Source organism: Notamacropus eugenii, chromosome 5 (genome assembly GCF_028372415.1).
Source record: "Notamacropus eugenii isolate mMacEug1 chromosome 5, mMacEug1.pri_v2, whole genome shotgun sequence".
Taxonomy (NCBI): Eukaryota; Metazoa; Chordata; class Mammalia; order Diprotodontia; family Macropodidae; genus Notamacropus; species Notamacropus eugenii.
In genome coordinates this window covers 172,873,970-172,895,890 of record NC_092876.1, presented here as the reverse complement: position 1 = coordinate 172,895,890, position 21,921 = coordinate 172,873,970, and the positions used below count along the sequence as shown (strand labels likewise).

Genomic DNA, 21,921 nt, shown 5'->3' with positions numbered 1-21,921 from the left:
TTATGAAAATTCCTTTCTCATAATATGGTTAAACATATATGGAGATCAGAAATTTGAGTAACATAGAGACCCTGTGTTGGGATTGTTCTAAAACATACTTAAGGCTGATAATTCTTTTATCAATCAGAATTCACATTTTTGGCTCCTTGTGCATGTTTCCTAGCTTCAACTGGCTTTAAGGAAATAAACTATGAATTTATATGCAAAAAAAAAAAAAAAAAAAAGAAATACTTTTCCAATGACAACAACTATGTTTGCTTTCTATTTCCTGGTTGGGTACACGTCTGCATGCCTGGTGAAGTGATCTGTCACCACTAAGAAATGACATACTTATACTATCTCCTTCCAAAGATACGAAGTCAAGGCAGACAATTTCCAAAGCTTTGCTTTTATTTATATTCACCAAAAATGCAGCACACATTATCAGAACTTTTCTTCTCACACACTAGGTACAAGTTTCACACTTCTTAGTATGTTACCTATAATAAGGTCTATTTCTTAGTATTTCCAGGGTTTTCTCTTGACCCACATGTCCAATAATCCTATATGACTTTGGGGGTCAAAGTAAACTATGCTGTAGGTCAGGGGTGGGGAACCTGCCACCTGGAGGACACACTTGAGGACCTAGAGGACCACATGTGATCTCCAGGTGGCAGGTTCTCCATCCCTGCTCTAGGTACAGTCATTATCAGAAACAACATTCTGCTGCATATTTCTTACTTCTGCATTTATCTCAATAACCAAATGCCTTCAAATGACTGAAGCCTAATTTTTTGGTATCACTTTTTTGCATCTCTGCCTGCATCAACTTTCTCAGTCCATCAGTATCTATTTACTCTCATTACCAGTCATGTACATGCAACTGAAACAAAAAAGGTTGGTTCAATGAAATGCATTTAACATAAACTCCTAATGAAAATACCAAGCTCTCAGCTACTGTTCCACCAGGATTTTAGTCTGCTCTTTGGGTATCACATAGAGATTTCATACCTTCTTTTGCATCACAATATTTCTGAGTCATGTGGCCTTCAGGTCAGAGTCTTCTTTGGCCCTATAACATATGTGAAATTAATCATTGTATAGCATTAGTATCTATTTCTTTCATGTAACATCCAATTTGGCACAGATTAAGAACTGTCTGTAGATGATTGTCAATCTACACTTGGAATTTTTCTCCACAGAGTTTTCAAACTTCTCAGTGATATCCCATTTCAAAGCCACAAATATCAGCTTATGAATAAAGTACTAACTTTCATTGTTAGTTAGTCATCTGCTGGCAGATACGTTGATTTCTGGAAATCATCATTCCCTCAGTAAAGGACAGCTCCCAAGAGCTCCTGGAAGGATTTTTTGCACAGGAGAGACAGAAAAAGCTTATTTAGATATGCATAGGTCAACACTGGTACATGAGTAAGGCAGCTGATCAACTTTGAAAAGTTGTTCACATTGGTACATCCGTGGATTTTCAAAAGACTTTTTGGGTTTCAGAGTAATTTGCCATTTCTTGCCTTTCACATCTAAGTGTCTTCAATCGTATGCACAAGTGTGTTTATTCAGTTGTGGTAGATGAAAGATGAAATGACTGAAGAAACAAAGGTTTGTGCTTCAGAGAATATCAATTTACTAAGCAATGCATTCCAGTCACGTGACAAATCAGGAATAGTGGACTTCCTCAGCTTTGACCCTGGAGTCTGAATAAAAGGGGAGACAGATTTTCATGAATTAAAAACAATTAATCAAATAAACTTATTAGTTAAAACAAAACAATTAACCAGGATACAAAATTAATCTGATTTCTAATTGGGTGAAAGATTAGGGACTTTACTAGCTGGGAGGGGGAAAGCAAACAGGTATAAAAAAAAATGTCCCACTCCCCCTAAAAGTCTGCATTCAATCAAAGGAATATGGAAACAATAGCTGATTGACCAGCATGGGGTCATTTTTCAGATAAGACATATCGGTTGTTTGGGATGTATAACAGTGCGAAAACTCCTTGCATTAATCTTTGCATCTAACTGAGTTTCTGGTCAGCATAACTTAGATGCTTAGTTAAGGGTCTCTTTCGATGCTTGATGCTTCTGATGCTGTTTGTTCTTGAAGAGGATGTTAGGAAGGTGATGCCATGACCTGAAAGTGAATTGGTTATAAGTGAGGGAGGGTTGTGCAAAGTCACCAGGTTCACTTTCTCCTCTGGAGACATCTCAGTCCAGTGGCCAGATATAAATCAGGACAACTGGAGAGCAGCAGATGGGGTGGTCCAGCTTCCCAGCCACACGGTGCTAGGTTCAGACAATTCAATAAAGCTTTCTTACAATTTCCACAATTGAATAAAGTTTTGTCCCAAGACAGAAATTCGACTAAACCCATAATTGAATTAAAAAGGAATGGAGCTAGATCCAGAATTGAGTCTCCCCATGGATCACTTATACAAATCTATAAGATTTCTCATATATTCATAATCAGAATTACATAAGTCAGGCTACAGATCAAACTACTTAAAGGGCTCACAATGGACAAATTTTGAGAAGGGAGATTTACATGTCACCAGGGTAATCAAAGACTACGAAACAAAAGACCAGCCAATATAATAATGAACATCACTATTAAATAACATCAAGCCTCCTTGTATCCTAGTAACCTACTTCCAATGTCCATTTAAATAGTCAATTCCTCTTGTCTTAAGTCCCAAATGTCCCGCAATAGTCATCTGCTCCTTGAAAATATCTTCTCTTGGACATTCTGGAATAGGGCTTATTCTTAGGGCAAATCTGAAGGGTCCTCTGCTTCTCTGGTTCCAAATCACTTGTAAAGGTTTCTAGGGAATTCTAATAAAAGATAATACAATTTAGTAAAATCTCTTAAATTTGGTACTCTGAACCTGAAACTTTTTATAGGCTGTATACTATACTATATACTATATACCACTTGCTATTTCTATCTTTACCTAAGCCCTGTACCTGATATGAAAATCTATATAAGAATGTAAGAATTCATGAGTACGTAACTGTAAAATAAAGTCTTCTTTCTTTTACAATTGTCAGACAAGATATTTTAGAAATGGGGGAACAATTTCACTTTCTTTATAATTATCAGTAAAATTTTATATGTAAAATATTTAATTTTGAATTTTGAAAATTTATTACTAAATTTTGAAAACTATTTTGAAATTTGAAAACCTATTACTAAAACACAACCAAAGCCTGAATTTCCATGCTGGTTACATTTAGAAGTCAGGCATATATACATGAATATAGTTATATAGAAAAAAAAACTAATGCTGTTGATTTCTTAAAATCTACTATTCTGGAGGGGCAGAGCCAAGATGGCGGAGTAGAAAGACACACATACGCTACCTCCGAACCCACTGCCCATAAAATACCTGTAAAAAAAAGAACCACGGGCGAATTCTGGAGCAGCAGAAACCACAGAACAGAGAGGACGAGATTTCTGCTCCAGAGAGCCTGAAAACCTCTCGCAAAAGGTCCCTCGCGCCCCGGACCCGGAGCAGAGCCCAACCCTGCCTCGGCGGTGCAGCGCCGAAAGGAGCAGATCTTAGCAGGCTTCAGGGACAGAATCTCCAGCAGCCGCGCGGGTCCCTCCACCCACGGGTGACAAGGGTTGGTGAGAGGGTCTCTTTGGCGGGTCGAGAGGGGAGTGGGGTGCCCCCATAACTCAGGCCCCCTCGGGAGGCAGCAGCGGAGGCGGGAGCAGACCGGGGATGTCCAAGCAGGCAGGAGCCTGGATCCATTGTTGAAGGTCTCTGCATAAACCCCCTGAGGGAACGGAGCCTGTGAGGCGGCCCTGACCCAACCTGAGCACCTGAACTTGATCTCACACTGAATAGCAGCCCTGCCCCCGCCAAAAGCCCTGAGGCTGGGAAGCAGCATTTGAATCTCAGACCCCAAGTGCTGGCTGGGCGGATCTGGAGGCTAGGTGGGGGTGGAGAGGACACTCAGAAGTCAAGTCACTGGCTGGGAAAATGCCCAGAAAGGGAAAAAAAATAAGACTATAGAAGGTTACTTTCTTGGTGAACAGGCATTTCCTTCCTTCCCTTCTGATGAGGAAGAACAATGCTTATCATCAGGGGAAAACGCAGAAGTCAAGGCTTCTATATCCCAGCCCACTCAATGGGCTCAGGCCATGGAAGAGCTCAAAAAGGATTTTGAAAATCAAGTTAGAGAGATGAAGGAAAAACTGGGAAGAGAATTAAGTGACATGCAAGCAAAGCATGAAAAACAAGTAAACACCCTGCTAAAGGAGACCCAAAAAAATTCTGAAGAAATTAACACCTTGAAAACTAGCCTAACTCAATTGGCAAAAGAGGTTCAAAAAGCCAATGAGGAGAAGAATGCTTTCAAAAGCAGAATTAGCCAAATGGAAAAGGAGATTCAAAAGCTCACTGAAGAAAATAGTTCTTTCAAAATTAGAATGGAACAGATGGAGGCTAATGACTTTATGAGAAACCAAGAAATCACAAAACAAAACCAAAAGAATGAAAAAATGGAAGATAATGTGAAATATCTCATTGGAAAAACAACTGACCTGGAAAATAGATTCAGGAGAGACAATTTAAAAATTATGGGCTTACCTGAAAGCCAGGATCAAAAAAGAGCCTAGACATCATCTTTCATGAAATTATCAAGGAAAACTGCCCTGAGATTCTAGAACCAGAGGGCAAAATAAGTATTCAGGGAATCCACAGAATACCGCATGAAAGAGATCCAAAAAGAGAAACTCCTAGGAACATTGTGGCCAAATTCCAGAGTTACCAGGTCAAGGAGAAAATATTGCAAGCAGCTAGAAAGAAACAATTCAAGTATTGGGGAAATACAATCAGGATAACACAAGATCTAGCAGCCTCTACATTAAGGGATCGAAGGGCATGGAATAGGATATTCCAGAAGTCAAAGGAACTAGGACTAAAACCAAGAATCACCTACCCAGCAAAACTGAGTATAATACTTCAGGGGAAAAAAATGGTCTTTCAATGAAATAGAGGATTTTCAAGTATTCTTGATGAAAAGACCAGAGCTGAAAAGAAAATTTGACTTTCAAACACAAGAATGAAGAGAACCATGAAAAGGTGAACAGCAAAGAGAAGTCATAAGGGACTTACTAAAGTTGAACTGTTTACATTCCTACATGGAAAGACAATATTTGTAACTCTTGAAACATTTCAGTATCTGGGTGCTGGGTGGGAGTACACACACACACATGCACACACGCACACATACGTAGAGACAGAGTGCACAGAGTGAATTGAAGAGGATGGGATCATATCTTAAAAAAAAAAATGAAATCAAGCAGAGAGAGAGAAATATATTGGGAGGAGAAAGGGAGAAATGGAATGGGGCAAATTATCTCTTATAAAAGAGGCAAGCAAAAGACTTTATAGTGGAGGGATAAAGAGGGGAGGTGAGAGAAAAACATGAAGTTTACTCTCATCACATTCGACTAAAGGAAGGAATAAAATGCACACTCATTTTGGTATGAAAACCTATCTTACAATACAGGAAAGTGGGGGATAGGGGGATAAGCAGGGTGGGGGGGATGATGGAAGGGAGGGCATGGGGAGGAGGGAGCAATTTGAGGTCAACACTCATGGGGAGGGATAGGATCAAAAGAGAGAACAGAAGTAATGGGGGACAGGATAGGATGGAGGGAAATATAATTAGTTCTTACACAACACTACTATTATGGAAGTCATTTGCAAAACTACACAGATTTGGCCTATATTGAATTGCTTGCCCTCCAAAGGGAAGGGGTTGGGAGGGAGGGAGGAAGAGAAGTTGGAACTCAAAGTTTTAGGAACAACTGTCGAGTACTGTTCTTGTCACTAGGAAATAAGAAATAAAGGTAAAGGGGTATAGGATGGAGACAAGGGCAGAGAGGGATGATAGAAGAGAGGGCAGATTGGCAGACAGGGGCAATTAGAATGCTTGGTGTTTTGGAGTGGGGGGAGGGGAAAAAAGGGGAGAAAATTTGGAACCCAAAATTTTGTAAAATTGAATGTTAAAAGTTAAAAAAATAAAAAAATAATCTACTATTCTGGTTACTTAGAAAACTTCTACACTACATCTTTGTCTTATTAGTTTGTCTAATTCCCTCTTTTGAAGGATAGTATCCCCTATCTTACAATCTGAGCACAAATACAGGTAAAAGTTGTGAAATTTTTCATATTTACATCATATTTTAGTAACTCAAAGATGTTCTAGTATCCATCTATTAATCAGTAAACTTAGTATGATACTTTAAAAACTTCTACTGTTCATCTGCTCTGATTATAGAAATTTGCTATAAAAGGAAAAGGTGGAACATAATCATAACAACATCAACACCCATCCCCTCAGGGGAACAGACTGACCTGATCTACTACCATAACAGAGAGAAAAGACCCTTAGCTCTGTTTGATCCCAGACACGAATCATATCTGATAGCCAACTGTGTACTCACAAGGTATCCAAAGCAAGGTCAGGATTAACAGGTTGGGAAATTTTCTGTTCAGAAAGGAAATAACACAATGGGGAAACTGAATCAAGAGCATCTTACTTTAAGCCATGCCAAGGTCATCCATTCCACTTTTTCCAGGGACAAGCATCCAGCTGTCACAATTCTCAGACTACAGCACAAACCATTTTCTTCTCTTGGCTTCATGACAATTCAGACAACCATTCCTATAACCCAAACTCAATAGTAAACTCTAGTCCTAAGAATTTTTACCTCGAACAGCAAAATTTCATTAATGACAATTTAGGGGTTGGATACTATTAATTTTCCCATGTTTCCCTAACAGTTACATTTCATTTATTCTTTACCTATAAATTAAAACTAATCACATTATGGGGTTTCAGATGTGCAGCAACTACCTGATAGTTGACTCATATTGATATATTGAAATTATATCCTTAAAGCACCTTGTTCACTTTCATAATTTTTATAAGTGATTGTCAACAATTTTCAAATACTCACTATTTATTATAGTAAACTACTACTTCTCTTCCTCCTCCTCCTCCTCCTTCTTCTTCCTTTCTTGTTCTGGTTCTTCTTGTTCTTCTCTTCCTCCTTCTCCCCCTCCTTCTCTCTTCCTTTTCCAAATTGCTGGTATATTGAGAGCAGATCTTTAGTAATATCACCTTTTTAGAATTGTAAATAGCACAGCTGGAATTCTATCACCTCCTAGCCTTATTGGTAGCAAAGCTTCCGAAGCCCACTTGATTTCATTTACGTAGTACTTACCATGTGTTAGTCATTGTATAAAGCACTTCACAATTATGTTATTTTGATCCTCACAACAACCCTAGGAAGTGGACACTATTAGTATTTTCCTCTTTACGCATTTGGAAACTTGGGTAAATGGAGATAATTTCCTTAAGATCACATAGCTAATAAATTTCTGAGACCAGAGTATAACTCAGGTTTCCCTGCATTTTTTTGGCATTTAAAAAAAATTGTTCATTTGATATCATAATTAGTAGGACATATTTAAAGAGCCAAATTAATGCCTTCTGTATTCACAATGTAGCCTCTCCCTCTCCCCAGGATTTCTGGTTTTTACCCAAGGCAAAAGATGGGGAGAGATTCCAAGTGGCAACAGCATTCCCATCACCTTTCTTTGGAATTTATAAGAGTCTAAAGACTAGGGAATACAAGTATTTTCTCAGTCATTTCATCTTTTACCTGTTACAAAGTAATTTAGGGATAGCAGCATAGTTTGTAAGAAGTTTGAGATAATGAATACCTGTATAAGAAAAGTTCATAGATTTTGAAGATTCTGTAAATGTGGTCAATTCAGAAGCATTTCTATCTTCTCTGGGTCAAGGTTGAAGTCTTTCTGAGATACTTAACAGAGACTACAATTCTGGAGCTTTCAAGCGACAGATTTAGACCAGGTTTCTCTAGATGATAGAACACTTTTGTCAGTCTCTCACGTTCTTCTAGTGGGTAGTAATTTTCCACTAGACACTGAAGTCATCTAGATATACAACATTTCCAGATAACTCATGTCTTCTGTTATTTTCCCCACCAGCCACTGTATTTTCAAAACTTAAAGTACTTTATCACTCTCATTTTATAATTGAAGAACCAGACAAACAGAGGGATTTGCCTCCAAGCAATATGGAGAAGGGAAGAAAGTGTGTCTTTCCAAAGACAATGTACCAACATTTCCAGCTAATTTATGTCTACTGTTACTTTCTCCATCAGAAAGAGACTAATTTTTCCCCACCAACATGTCTTATACGTACTCCAAATGGCAAAAATCCAGCAGGATACATGAAAGCAATTTTTTCCTTATCATCTTCAGCTATAAGAATATGATAGAATCAATTGCACAGCTTCAAACCTAAGAACCACTAGCAGACATCCTGGGATATCTTGAACTCTTAATATAATGCATGAATTCTATTTTCATTCTATTGCTCAAAGTCCAGTTTTAATGATAATTGAATAATAAGAATATTTCAAAAAGTGCTTACTATGTACCAGGCACTGTGCTAAGAGTGTTACAGATATCTCACGTGATTCACACAATAACTCTAGCAGGTAGGAATTATTATTATCTCCATTTAACAGATAAGGAAACTGAGCCAAACAGAGGTCGTAACTTGCTGAGGATCACACTTCTAGAAAGTATTTCAGATCACATTTGAACTCAAGTTTTCCTGACTTCCAATGTCCATTTCAACAGCACATTTTGAGTCCCAGATGTGTCTTGTAGTCTTCTGATGCCTTGAAATCTTCTCTTGAATATTCTGGAATTGGCCTAATTCTCAAGACAAGTATGAAGTTGACTCTGCTTCTCTGGTTCCAAATCACTTGCAAAGGTTCTTAAGTAATTCTGATAAAGTCTGCCTGTAACAAAACAGTGCAATTTAGTGCAATCTCTTAAATTTTGTTCTCCAATACTGGAACTTCAGAGAATTTCAGTTTTTTTATATACCACTTAGGTGGTATATATTTTTATTATTTTTATATTTATCTAAACCTTATATGAGAATTCTTTAAAAAAATTCTTAAGGTTGTAACTGTAATCCTTCTGTCTTAAAATTATCAAACAAGATATTTTTAAATGGGAAAATAATTTCACTTTCTTTACAATTATTAATACAATTTTATATGTAAATCCTTAACCCAACTTTGGGGACTTATTACTAAAACAGACTCAAAGTCTGAAATTCCATACAACATACATTTAGCTATGATCATATACATATGCACATAGTTATAAGAAAAAACAGTCTAATCTTGTTGCTTTCTCAAAATTTACTATTGCATTTACTTAGAAAGCTTTTATCTTACATTTTTATTTTATTATTTTGTCTAATTCCCCCCTTTGAAGGTTAATATCCCCATATTATATTTTGAGCACAAATACAGATTAAAATTGTAAAATTTTCCATATTTGAATCCTATTTTAGTAACTCAGAGAAGTTCTAGTATCAATCAACTAATAGATTTAGTATTGTACTTACAAAACTTCTACTGTTCACCTGCTCTGATTATAGAAATTTGCTATAAAAGGAAAAAGTGGGACATCGTTACAACATACAGACTCATCCCCTCAGGGGAACAGACTGACCTGAAAGGGGAAGAACTCCCTTACCTCTATTTGATTCTAGGCATGAATCATATCTGATAGCCAATCATGTAGTGACAAGGTATCAAAAGTAAGGTCAGCATTAACAGGTTAGGAAATTTTCTATTCATAAAAGAAATAGCACGATGAGGAAACTGAATCAAGATTGTCTTACTTTAAGCCATGCCAAGATCATCCCCTCCACTTTTCCCAGGGACAAACAACCAACTGTCACAATTCTTAGAATATAGAACAAGTCTTTTTCTTCTTTTGGCTTCATGAAAATTCAGACAACCATTCCTATAATTCAAACTCAAAACAATAGTAAATTGCAGTCCTAAGAATTGTGACCTCAAAGAGCAAAATTTCATTAACTGCAACTTAGGACTTGAATACTATTAATTTTCTCATGTTTCCTTAACAGTTACATTTCACTTTCCCTTTACTTATAAATTAAAATGAACCACATCCTGGGGTTTCAAACATGCAACTACCTGCCAGTTGACTCATATTGCTATAATGAAGTTAAATCTTTAAAGCACCCTATTCATTTTCTTAATTTTTTATAAGTGAAAGCCAAACATTTATGAATGAAAAACCACTCTTTATTATACTAAATTTATTATTGTTGTTGTTATTGTCTATTTTAAAATAAAATATACCCCATTAAAGATTTAATAGTTTTCACATATTTATTTTTTTGCATTCTTTTAAAAACTCAATTCATAATCAAATAGCATCCATATAAAATATCCAATGCCATGTATTTAAAGCAGGAAACAACACATGACCAGTCAAATAACATCAGTTAAGCCAAATATATTCTTAAATTAACTCATATAAAATCATTAACCTTATCGCTTTTGGCACTGGATTCAAAATTACATTCAAAATCTGGTATGCAATTACATCCAAATAAAGAAATGAAAAAAAAATAGTCAACATTTATGTGGTGCTTACCAAATGTGTGCTTACTACTATGTTAAACACTTTACAAGCACTATGTTATTTTATCCTCACAACAACGCTAGGAGATGGGTACCATTTTCATTTTCCTTTTTACAGATCAAGAAACTCTTTACAGATAAGGAAACTGAGGCAAACAGAGAAAAGATAACTTGCTTAAGATCACACTCCTAAATAAATATCTGTGAACAGAATGTAACTCAGGTTTCCCTGCTTTTTTCCAGCATTTTTCCCAGTAAACTGGTAAATTTGGGAACCTGATCTGAGAAAGCTTAAAATGGTTAGAGGGGAAGGTCTCTGAACTGGGGGAGTCACAGGAGTTATCTGAGCTGGAGTGGGAGGGACTCAGAGGGTCTCTGATTTAAACAATCTTTTTTCTCATGGTCAAGGAAAGGTTAAGAAGAGGCAACTATTTAAGTTTCAGATAAATTTTAAAAATGCAACCCAGATACCTTTTTTCTTTTCTTTACCCTGGTATTGCTTTCAAACTAGCTGCCTTCCTTTGTTACACTAAAACAATAGTGTGATCAATCTTTAAGGGGAAAAATTATCTAAGTTCTGCTTACCTCTGAAATATTCACAGAATTTAATTCTTATTTTTTCCTTAAAACAAATTCTCTGGGTTCTGGCCAAAAATTCTTGAGGGTATTTCCCTCTCAGATTGGTATCTTTGTGATGTTAAATTGACCCATCTTTTGTCTCAATTCTTACCTAATAATTAGTCATTTAATGGATGTGCACCAATGCAATATTCACAGCACCTCCAGTGGCATGCATATGTCAATGCAATTCTGAATTGGGAAATACGACAGACTCTCCACATGGAAGACAGAACCAAAACGCTTATTCAGACACCAGAAAGCCAAATCCCAACACCAGAAAGTTGAATCCATCACTGCAACAAAGAAATCCATACACAATAACAATGCAGAGAGCAACAGTATCCCCAAACCTTCCTTCTGTTAGGCTTCCCACAAACTAGCTCCATTAAACAAATCACAACCAAGCTCTTCCACTCACTCTAGTGGCTGCCCCAGCTGCCTGCTTTCTCTGTCTTCCTCAGTTGTGACTACTCAGTCAGTTTCCTCTCAGCTCTGTTCCACTCTTCCTGATCCACTCTTTCCATTCTACCCCTTCAGCAAACACCTCCCACCACAGGCTCTATGTGACTCAGACTCATGTGACCCAGGTAGGTCACATGTGCCTATTAATGGGAAAGATCTTCTTATTTAAATTACCATTACAGCCTTAGACTAACTGAAACTGGGGAAGGACTTTAATTTTAAAAGGTCAAGGTCACCCACTGCCTCTTGGGTCATCACCAGTCATCCTGACTTTTGTCTTGCCACTGGATTACAATGACTCTGGAAGACAGAGTGAGGCTGATGACTTTACACAGCTCTTCCTCACTTAAATCCAATTCATATACAAATCAAGACATCACCTTCATATTGTCATTGGTCCTCTTAGAAAACAAAGGCCAAATAATAAAACAACCCCAAAACTCACTAAAATATTTCAGTATATGTTGCTAAGTGAAAATGATTAATCTCCAAAGTCCTTGATCTCCAAACTTCCAAAATCTACTAAGATGTTTTAGCAGTTTTAAAAAGCAGGAAAGTTTTCCTTTCTATGATTATTTATTTCCATAATTCCAACGTGGCTAGTGCTGAAATGGTAGAACAAAAGTATTTTGCAGGGTTTTTTTTCTTTTTTCTTACAACCTAATCTCCCACTGAAAGCTTAAAGTGGGAGTTAGTCCTGCTTACTGGGACAACTGCTTAAGTATGAAACTTCCCAGCCATACAGGGCTAGATCCAAATACTTTAGTAAGATTTTCTCCCACTTCTCACAGTTGAATGAAGTTTTCTCACAAGACAGAAATTGGACTAAATTATAAATGAACAGAAAGTAATCTAGCTCTAGAACTGAGTCACAAGATTATGTTTGTTGCTGTTGTTTGTCCTTTGTTCTCGAAGAGGATCATGACATCAAGATGATGACATGACTTACAGTTGACTGATTTGAGTGAGAGAGGGCTGTGCAGAGTTACCAGTCTCACTTTCTTCTCCTCAACCATCTGGGTCCAGGATGACTGGAGATGGCCCATAATGCAATGTGAGACCTTGGTCCTTTCAGGCTAAGGTCTTATCACATTCTCGCTTTGAGTGAGATACACCCATTCAACTAATAGACTTCTTTAAGTAGTTACTCAAGGGATCGCTCCTTTAACAACAACAACAACAAAAAAATCAAACTGGGAGGGGAAGACCTTCAGAGTTCCTGGGTAAAAGAGAAACAATTACTATTTAGTAATTGTAATGGTAATTTAAATGGTTCAGTCAGTTGCTTTCATTTTCATCACCAGTAGCTATTCCACTTAATCCCAATAATTGATTTTTCAGAGCCCTAATCTGATTGCTATACGAGTTTTAGGGGAGTGTTTACTTCACAGAGTTGGACGACCTGAGTTTGGGGAGTGTAAAAAGATTCAAATGTTGATTGCTAAAGGGTTTTTTTTGTGTATGTACCTGAATGTCTTAATGAATTAGATTTTAATTCCTTAGGCATGTCATTATCAGCTATAATCATACACTAAAGTGTGCTTTATTTGTAAGTATCTGTGGTTTCTGATGTAATTCCAGAAAGACATATCAAAGGAAGTCTTTCTTCCTCCCTGTATCCGGGACCTGAAACTGACAGAGTATCTTTCCAAAGTGCATTCAGATGCAAATATCTATAATTATGTATGGTTGTGGGCAGTTGTCTTTTCATGATACTTAACTCCCCACCATTACCTGTTGGAAATGTAGTTAGAATGTCTGTATCAACTTGTATATTAGTAACCAATATCTCTGAACAACTTATTTGTGTTACCATTGTATTTGTGAACTTTAACAATGGAAGGGCTAGGTGCTATTTGGTTGAAACCTTGGGACTGGGAGGGATGGAAATAAGGAATCAGGCAATTGGGGGTGGGGAATGGGATTTGGAAGATGATCTACAGGGGTTCAGAATCACTAGGGTGTGAAGGGAATGATTAGGTATGGGAATGTTCATCATTGAGTGGAGGGTATCACTCTTCCCAACAAAGTTGGAGATTGGGCTGGAGGCAAGTGAAGCATAAGATTGATGGGCATGGTCAGATGGTCCAACAGGAGGCCCTGCTTCACTACTCTACCTTCCAAAGGGAGAAAATTAGTTAGGAAAAGGGAGCAGTGGGAGATGGAGGTCAAACCTACCCAGCATCAGAAAGAAGATCCATTCCCCACCAACTTTCCTCTTCCTCTTCTTTCAAAGGACAGTCCCAGCAAGAGATAGAAGGCCTGAAGTCAAAGAGTAAGTTGTTCCTCTTTGCATTGGAGGTTTTCTACATCCCATCTGGGGAGATCGGGCTGGCAGCAGGAGGTAGAAGCTTCCTAGTGCTGGCACAGATAGGAGTCATTGCTTTGGGGCAGGAGGATGTCCTTTGGGGCTAATGGAAGATGTCCAACCCCTTTCTGACTTCCCTCAGGGGACAAGCTGTACACATCAGGAGATGGAAGGCTTAAGGTATGTGGTCAGAGGAGTGCTTGGACCCTATTCATGTGCTGATAAATCAAACTGTAGAAAATCATGAAACCGTGCCAATTGGGTCCGCTACAAATTTATGTTACATAATCTCAAATGGGCCCTCACTTTAGCACCACAGTTTCTGTGTATCTCACTAATCAATTCACTATCCCATTCACCAAAGTAACTTTTCCAAACTTTCATCCCTCTTCAAACCTCTAATGGCTCCCCCTCTCACCACTCCCTCAAATGAAAAACTTGCTTCATAGTTCATTAAAAAGAAAATAGAAGTGATTTCTCAAGAGCTCTCTTTTTTCCTCTCCTTATCTCACATAACTCAAGATACCTTCTCTGACTAAACAATATTCCACCCCTTTCTCACTAAGGATGTGATCCTTATTGCCAAAGCAAATCTCTCCACATGCAGAACTGATCCCATTCCATTCCATCTCCTTCAGCAACCCATCACCTCTATCTTCCCCACTTTCTCAGTTTTCCTCAGTCTCTCCCTGGCTATTGACTGCTTCCATACTGCCTAAAAACATTCCTGTGACATCACCCACCAATTCTCAAAAAACCCCTACTTCATTCGTCCATTACTGCTAGCTATTGCCCCATGTATCTCTTACCTTTTGCAGCCAAACTCCTTGAGAAAGCCATCCAAAAACAGTGCTTCCAATTCCTTTCCTTTCTATTCAATCTCTTCTTAAGTCTCTGCAATCTGGCTTCTGACTGCATAGTTCAGCTTAAACCACTCTCTCCAAAGTTACCAGTGACTTGTTTATTGCCAAATCCAGTGGCTTTTTTTTAGTCCTCATCCTTCTTGTCTATCACCCTCTTTTCCTTAATACTCTCTTTTCTCTAGGTTTTGGTGACACTGATCTCTCATCATTCTCCTCCTGTATGTCTGATCATTCCTTCTCAGTCTCCCTTGCTTGAGCTTCATATAGAATGTGTCTGATAACCATGGGTGCACACCAAGGCTCTGTCTTGAGCCCTCTTCTCATCTCTCCATATACTATTTTGCTTGGTGATCTCATCAGCTCCCATGAATTATACTATTATCACTATGCTAGTGATTTTCAGAGTTACTTATCCAGCCCTAACTGTTCTCCTGACTTCTAGTCTCACATCTCCAACTGTCTGCTAGACATCTTGAACTGGATGTCCCATAATCATTTTTATCTCAACATGTCCAAAATTGAACCTATTATTTTCCTCCCTCTATCCCCCTCCCCCAACAAATCCTCCTGCCTTGTTAATTTTCCTTTTACTGTCAAGGGCAACATCCAGACTCAAATCTACATGTTATTTTTATTCTCTCTCATCCTTCATATTGAATCTGTTGCCAAGTCCTGTCAACTTTACCTTCAAAATATCTCTTGCATCTACCTCCTTCTCTCCTAAAACACTTCTATCACCCTGGTGCAGGCCCTTATCATGCCATGCTTTGGTTACTACAATAGCCCTTTGGCTGATCTCCCTGACTTAAATCTCTCCACTTCAGTCCATTCTCTACTCAGCTGACCAAATTTTCTTTCTTAAATGAAGGTCTGACAATGTTACTCCTTCATCAATTAAATTATTTCCACTGGCTTCCTGTTACCTTTAGGATCAAATATAAAATCTGCTATTTGGATTTTAGAGCCTTTCATAATCTGATTCTTTTTTACCTTCCCAATCTTCTTAACATTTTCCTCCCCTCCCAATATTATACCACCCAGCAACACTGGCCTTTTTGTTGGTTCTCACAAAAAACAACAACAACAACAAAAAACCACTTTATTGCCCCATCCTGTGCATTTTTACTGATTGTTTACCATTCCTGGCATGTTCTTCCTCTTCTTTCTACCCTCTGGCTTCATTCAAGTCTAACCTAAAATCCTATCTTGTTCCCATTTAATCTCCGTTCCTTCTTTCTGAGATGCCTGCCAATTTCTCCTGATTATATCTTGTTTGTACATAGTTATTTCATTGTTGTGTCCACCACCACCACCATTATAAAATGAGATTCTTGAGGGTACAGATTGTTTTTATTTTTCTTTAAAGGTATCCCCAGCATTTAGCCTGGCATATAGTAAATTCAATTAAATGTTTGTTGATTAAGTGTTGATTCTGGGGCCACAAAATTATTATGCTACTAGACTACAGATATTAGAGATATTGTAGATAGACTTCTAAACCAATACCCCTGTTGAAAACAGATAAAGGAAGGAGCAGGGAGCTTGTCAGCGCTCTCTTCCTATCCCCCACAAAGGTGGAAATCACAGTCTCACTTAGAGAGAGGCGGGCCAGATTCCAGATTAGATATCTCTCCATGAAACACGTCAGCCTAGACATTCTTACATTTATATAGCAACCACACATAAAGTCTACACAGAAAAAGGATAAGATGGACAAAATGTTCTTGCTGGGCCTCTCTCTATTCTGCCTTTTGCGAGGTGAGTCATGGGATGTTGTGCTGGCGTTATTGCCCCAGAGGGTCTCTCCTATATCTGCTCCAAATCCAAGCCTTAATATCAGAAAAGGGGTGAGATATTAGAAAAGACCCCATACTTTTCCTCAAACCCTTCCCTTCCTTTGGGATCCTAGGTTTCTTCCCTTAGCTTTCCATAGGTCCACATGTCAGTTGGGAATTGAGACGCACACCAAATGTGGTTGGACAAGAGTGAGTGATCTGAAGATAATGTAACGCATTCTATGTTGCCTCCAAGGTGGGGAACCAAAGTTCCGTGGAAAGGGAAAGGAAATTGTGTGTGCTACCTGTGAAAAATTTAAAAAAGGCTCCTGTTTGGATGGTGAAGGAACCTGTATTTCGAAGAAAAAGAAAGGATGCAGAAGCCAGTCTTTCTATTCATACATTGACAAAACTGAAGGTGAGGAAGCAAGTGCATCAGACTCTGCTGCCCTTGCTTATTTGGATAGTTTAACCCATGGGTGGGTAGCTGGGGTCCCTATTACTGAATGAAGTCCCGGGAGGGGAGGGTGTAGCTACCAAGAGGAAAGGGGAGGACTAATAGCTTATCTTAATATATAACTGGGCTTCCTGACATCATCAGTGAGAGGTAAAAAATACAAATATTATTATCCTCATTTTATACATGAGGGAAATGAATCTCAGGAAGATTAAGGAACTTGATCAAAGTAACATAGTTAGGCTATGCCTGAAAATGTTCCAATTCTATGTCTATGTTTCAAATGTAGAGTGGTAGATTCTGGGGTGGGATTTCTCTAGCAGCTTATGATCTGGGGTTGAGGGAGCCTCCTCATAGATGAATGCTTCTCCCTTCCTAGGGTGGGCCTATACTCATTCTAAACTGGAATGCGTTGACACTTGCGGAGAGCCTATAGTCTTCCTGGCTTGGTTTCGTTTGGTGAACATTTGCTGTTCAGATAATAATCTATGCAATATAGGATATGCACTTGCATGATTTTTCAGCAGAAGTGGTGTGTGGTGCAGCCTGCTCAATCCCACTTCAATAAGAGCTTTTCCCCCCACCCATCCCCAAACCCTCCCCAGCTCCCTCACCCCACAGACTTCCTCACTCCTGCTCCCTTGTAGAGCCATGTCTGGCTCTGTGATTAGGGTCACATACACACAGATTGGGTTAAATGGAAGAGCCTATGTACTGCTCTGAAACTTGTCTTATGTTACCCTTTCCCTTCATTTCCAAGTAAAATTTTCTTTGCTTCAGTCGAATAAAGGTAAAAATCATTTTCCTTCATGCCTAGGTCAGGAAAGCTGGGGTTCACCAGGATACCCTTAGGAGACTGGGTAGGGTCAGGCAGAGGCCGAGGTCACTAAGCAAATCCAGGGTAAGGGTTTCTTACAAAGGAAAGCACACCTCTTATGAGTCCAAATCTGGGATTGGGCTGTGACTACTTTCCCCTTCTATGAATGAAATGTGGTTCATTTCATTTCAAGACTTTGGTCAGTCTATAGAACAGATGAAGATGGTGATCTGGGTAGAAAACAAGGGATTTCAGAGAGCCATGGAGACTAAAAGGAGTCTCTTAGAAACTGTGACCCCTGGTATCCTCTAGTCTCCTCTAGGACATTTCAAGAATGCCATTCTAACCCCTGTCCCAAAGCCTATTTGTATGGACCTGCAAGGTAGAGCCTTCATCTCTACCAATAAGGAAAGAGTTCCATTCCAATGAGCTTTGAGACAGGTTACAGCATTATGCCTGGCTGAACATCAATACCACCCACATTTCATGAATTAAACCATGGGTGGATTGTACTGAATTGGGAGGAAAAGAGGATAACTAACAGGCTAGAACACCCTGCAGGAGGAAGTACCCCCTCCTACCCCAACACATTAATGAGCAGCACCTCTAAAAGCCCTGGTATACTGATCAGTTATCAGAAACTTAGCAGTCAGTAAAGTAGCCAGTGCAGGATGATTTGGATTCACAGTGGGATGACAGTAGGAGAATGTTCTTGTACACAATCCCACCCATAAAAGGTGTGAATTAGGTACAAGTATTATAACAAGAGAACCAGAAGCCATAGGACTACTTTTGATACTGAAATTGGCACACTATAACTCTTCATTCACACATTCTTGTTATAGGAAGACTTTGTTCAACTAGCCTAGATTGGTGAACTTGGTCCAAGAAGTCCCTAGCAAAACAAGCATGTGGAGTCTGAGGATAGGAATTTTTTCAGAGAAGGAACATAGCAGAGATTCTTACTTGGGAAGTGTAGAAATTAAACAGCAGTGAAAAAAAGAGTGAAAGCATAAGAATCAGCACTAGACTTAATGCCTTCAGCCTACTGGATGAAAAGGGAAATGTAGTTATAACAACTGATTTATGTGTAACAGATAATTGCAAAGTCTAGCCTTGACATATTAAGAAAGTGTCTTACTTAGACATTCTCCTATCTTAGAAACCACAATATCTAGGTCCCTAAAACTCAGTGTACCCAAGAGCAGACCAATATTTGATTTATCCAGTCCTAACAGAACTATTTTTATCTTTTCTAGAGACTTACAAGGAAGGTAACTTTTCTTTATCTCTGGTCAAGTTCAAGGATAACAGAAAGATTCTGTCCCATTTTTCTGCGTCACATTAACATTAGATGATAGAATATGAGAGAGAGAAGAGATCGTAGAAATTATTTATTTTGACCCATTCAGACCCTCTCATACAATCAAAATTTCAGAGTTGTAAGGGCACTCAGAAACCACATCAACCAACTGGCACCCAAAAAGAATCCTCAATACAACACACCCGACAAGTCGTTAAGTTGACATGGAGCCATTTTTTGAAGACACCTGTGAGGGGAACAAACAAATTGCTAAGTTTGTTCCTCTTTTGCACAGCTTTAATTCTGAGGAAATTTCTTAATAGCAAGCCAAAATTTGCTTCCTTAGAACTTCCAAATATTCCTCCCAGTTCTTTCCTTTGTGGCTAGGTGATGCCATGAATAGAGCACTGGGTTTGGAATCAGGAAGACTCATCTTTATGAATTTAAATTTAGCTTCAGACATTTACTAGCTGTGTGACCCTGGGAAAGTCACTTAACTTTGTTTGCCTCACTTTCCTCATCTGTAAAATGAGCTGGAGAAAGAAATGGCAAACCCCTCCAGTATCTCTGCCAAGAAAATCCCAAATGGCATCATGAATGTACAACAATAACTACAATTCCTCTTCTACATGACAGCCTTTCAAGTACTTGAAGATGGTTACCTTGAGTTCTCTGAGCCCTCTCTTCTTCAAAGTAAACATCCTGATAGCCTTTCACTGATATTAATATGACATGAAATTGAGACCCTTCACCATTTTAGTTGACATTCTCTTATTAATCTCCTTTCTAATGTAGCACTGGAAGCATCCCCCCAACTTACACAGTGAGTCCCTGCTGCAAGGATTTAAGGTACCATAGGACTGTTCATCCACTTAAAACCATAAATCATTGTCATCATTAAATGTGTTTATGTTTATACTTCATCAGAAGGCAGAATTAGCTCAAAATAAATGTAATGGTATAGTAATAAAAGTGAAAATAAAACATTTCCCTCATGAGCTGGGGTGACACAACATCGGGGGAAGAGTGAACACTCCTGGGCATTGTGCAAGGAAAGGCGCTTACGTAGAGAATATATGTGCTCCAACACACAAGCATGGAGCCTGCTTCCAACGCAACAAGTTCACCAATCTCTGATGTCATCAAACTGATTCCCATTGTTATCTTTGGTATGTAGTCTCAATTGGATATACAGTCTTCAAAAGATCTACAGCATCTCACTTTGTCTCTGCCAGATTATCGTTCTGTGATAGTCTCACATGGCCACCAAGTGATAGTTCTCCACTGACCCTAAAGTTACTCCCAGATACGTCTCTAAATGTGTGGAGCTTCAGACCTTAACTGAAGTTCTTATTAAGGTGCAATGTCTTCTCTCCAAAAAGGAAAGTTGACTATGTCATCACTCTTTTACTTTGCAAAGTCCAGCTCTTTTAGAAAAACAAAGTTCTGTCATCTCCAGGCATCAGACAAGGCGGAAAAATACCTTTTCTTTCATAGGGTGGAAACATAAAGTTGTGGGGACACTTAAAAAAAAGAGTTAAAGTAGAGCTGTCTGTTTCTCTAACCCCTCAACTCCATAGCAATATTCCGCAATCCAGAAAACAAGTTCTTTGGAAGACACAACTAACTTGTGCCTTTAGGATACAGTATACCTTGGTTCCATGGTCACTGAGGGCATAGACATTGTCAATATCCTCAGTCTGACTTAAGGTTAGATATTCCTCAGGACTCCATGATTAATTTACAATTTTAGCCAGTAAATATAGGTTTAGAAAATACACTTCTGTCAAACTTCCAAAAATTCTGAGTCTGAACACTCCAATTTCTCCCTACAAGACTTTTAGTCTCCCTTGAAAATGAATAGGAGGAGAAAATGACCCAAGAACAAAGCCAGTTCCACAAGATAAGGTCATTTTTTCCTCAATCTGACTAGCTGCATTCTATATTATTCTACTTATGTGTGACCAGCAAAGAGTCTGCCCTACATCTGAATGCATTAATATTCCCTCTCTGAGGAGAAATAGAAACAGGAACTGAGAGCACCCTGACTAGAAAAGCAGCCCATAAGAACACCTTCTCAAGATTTGAGGTTGATACACATATCTTGAACTTTGAAAGAACTGTTCCCTTAAATAGGAATGCTCACCTGAAATGAGGAATTATCAGACTCCTGAATAAGAGTCAACCCTAATGAGGATGCTCAGACCTTCCTAGATACCTACCATTCTTCTAAAACAGAACCAGAAAATGAACTTTCCAAGGCTCACAGTTCATCCAGAGGCATTATTGCTGAAAAGGTTCAACACTGGGATAACTTGCTCCATAGTGACCATTTGGAAGGATTGCCTCCTGAAAATCCAGATGAAAAACATCATAAAGTGAGGCAGGACTTTCAAAGTTCCTCAATAGGGAATAAGTCAATGAAAGAGAAATCATCCAAAAGCCTCTTGACTTTCCTCTTCACCACTAGGTCTCAAGACACAGGGTTCAAAGCCTAGAGCTAACCCATCTCCAAAACTCAATGCTAATTATTCATCCTTTCTGACCTCACATTTAGAACTGAAGAAATTCAACATACCTACACATCCTATTATTATACTTTTAGATGCTTTTAAGATCTGCTCTCCTCTGAATACTGGAGATCAACATTTGTCCTCCAGAAGGACATCAATGCAATAAGAACACTGTGTCATAACTGAAGTTACCTTATTCCATACCCTTGAAAAGATTAACAGGACCCTATTAGGAGTTTCCACACACCCTATTACAATATCCACATTTCCATACATACATA

General features: G+C 38.6%; 2 long non-coding RNA genes across 10 annotated transcripts in view; one reads left to right on the top strand and one right to left on the bottom strand.

Moving 5' to 3' along the window:
* Positions 1–372: 372 nt before the first annotated feature.
* Positions 373–21,921, bottom strand: part of LOC140505476 (uncharacterized) — a 42,096-nt gene continuing 20,547 nt past the window's right edge. For 3 of the 9 annotated variants that reach the window (XR_011967520.1, XR_011967513.1, XR_011967519.1), the window contains exons 3-9: positions 21,350–21,476; positions 13,783–14,062; positions 9,471–11,435; positions 7,739–8,850; positions 6,970–7,098; positions 2,643–2,825; positions 373–1,691 (exon numbers count right to left, since the gene is read on the bottom strand). This is a non-coding gene — a long non-coding RNA (uncharacterized lncRNA). Of the gene's footprint in view, positions 1,692–2,642; positions 2,826–6,549; positions 6,675–6,969; positions 7,099–7,738; positions 8,851–9,470; positions 11,436–13,782; positions 14,063–21,349; positions 21,477–21,921 lie in introns of all 9 variants that reach the window. The other 6 variants (XR_011967518.1, XR_011967515.1, XR_011967514.1 and 3 more) reach the window with 6 other exon arrangements.
* LOC140505475 (uncharacterized) lies at positions 16,407–17,786 on the top strand. The gene is made up of 3 exons (XR_011967512.1): positions 16,407–16,533; positions 16,807–16,968; positions 17,387–17,786. It is a non-coding gene; the product is annotated as an uncharacterized lncRNA (long non-coding RNA).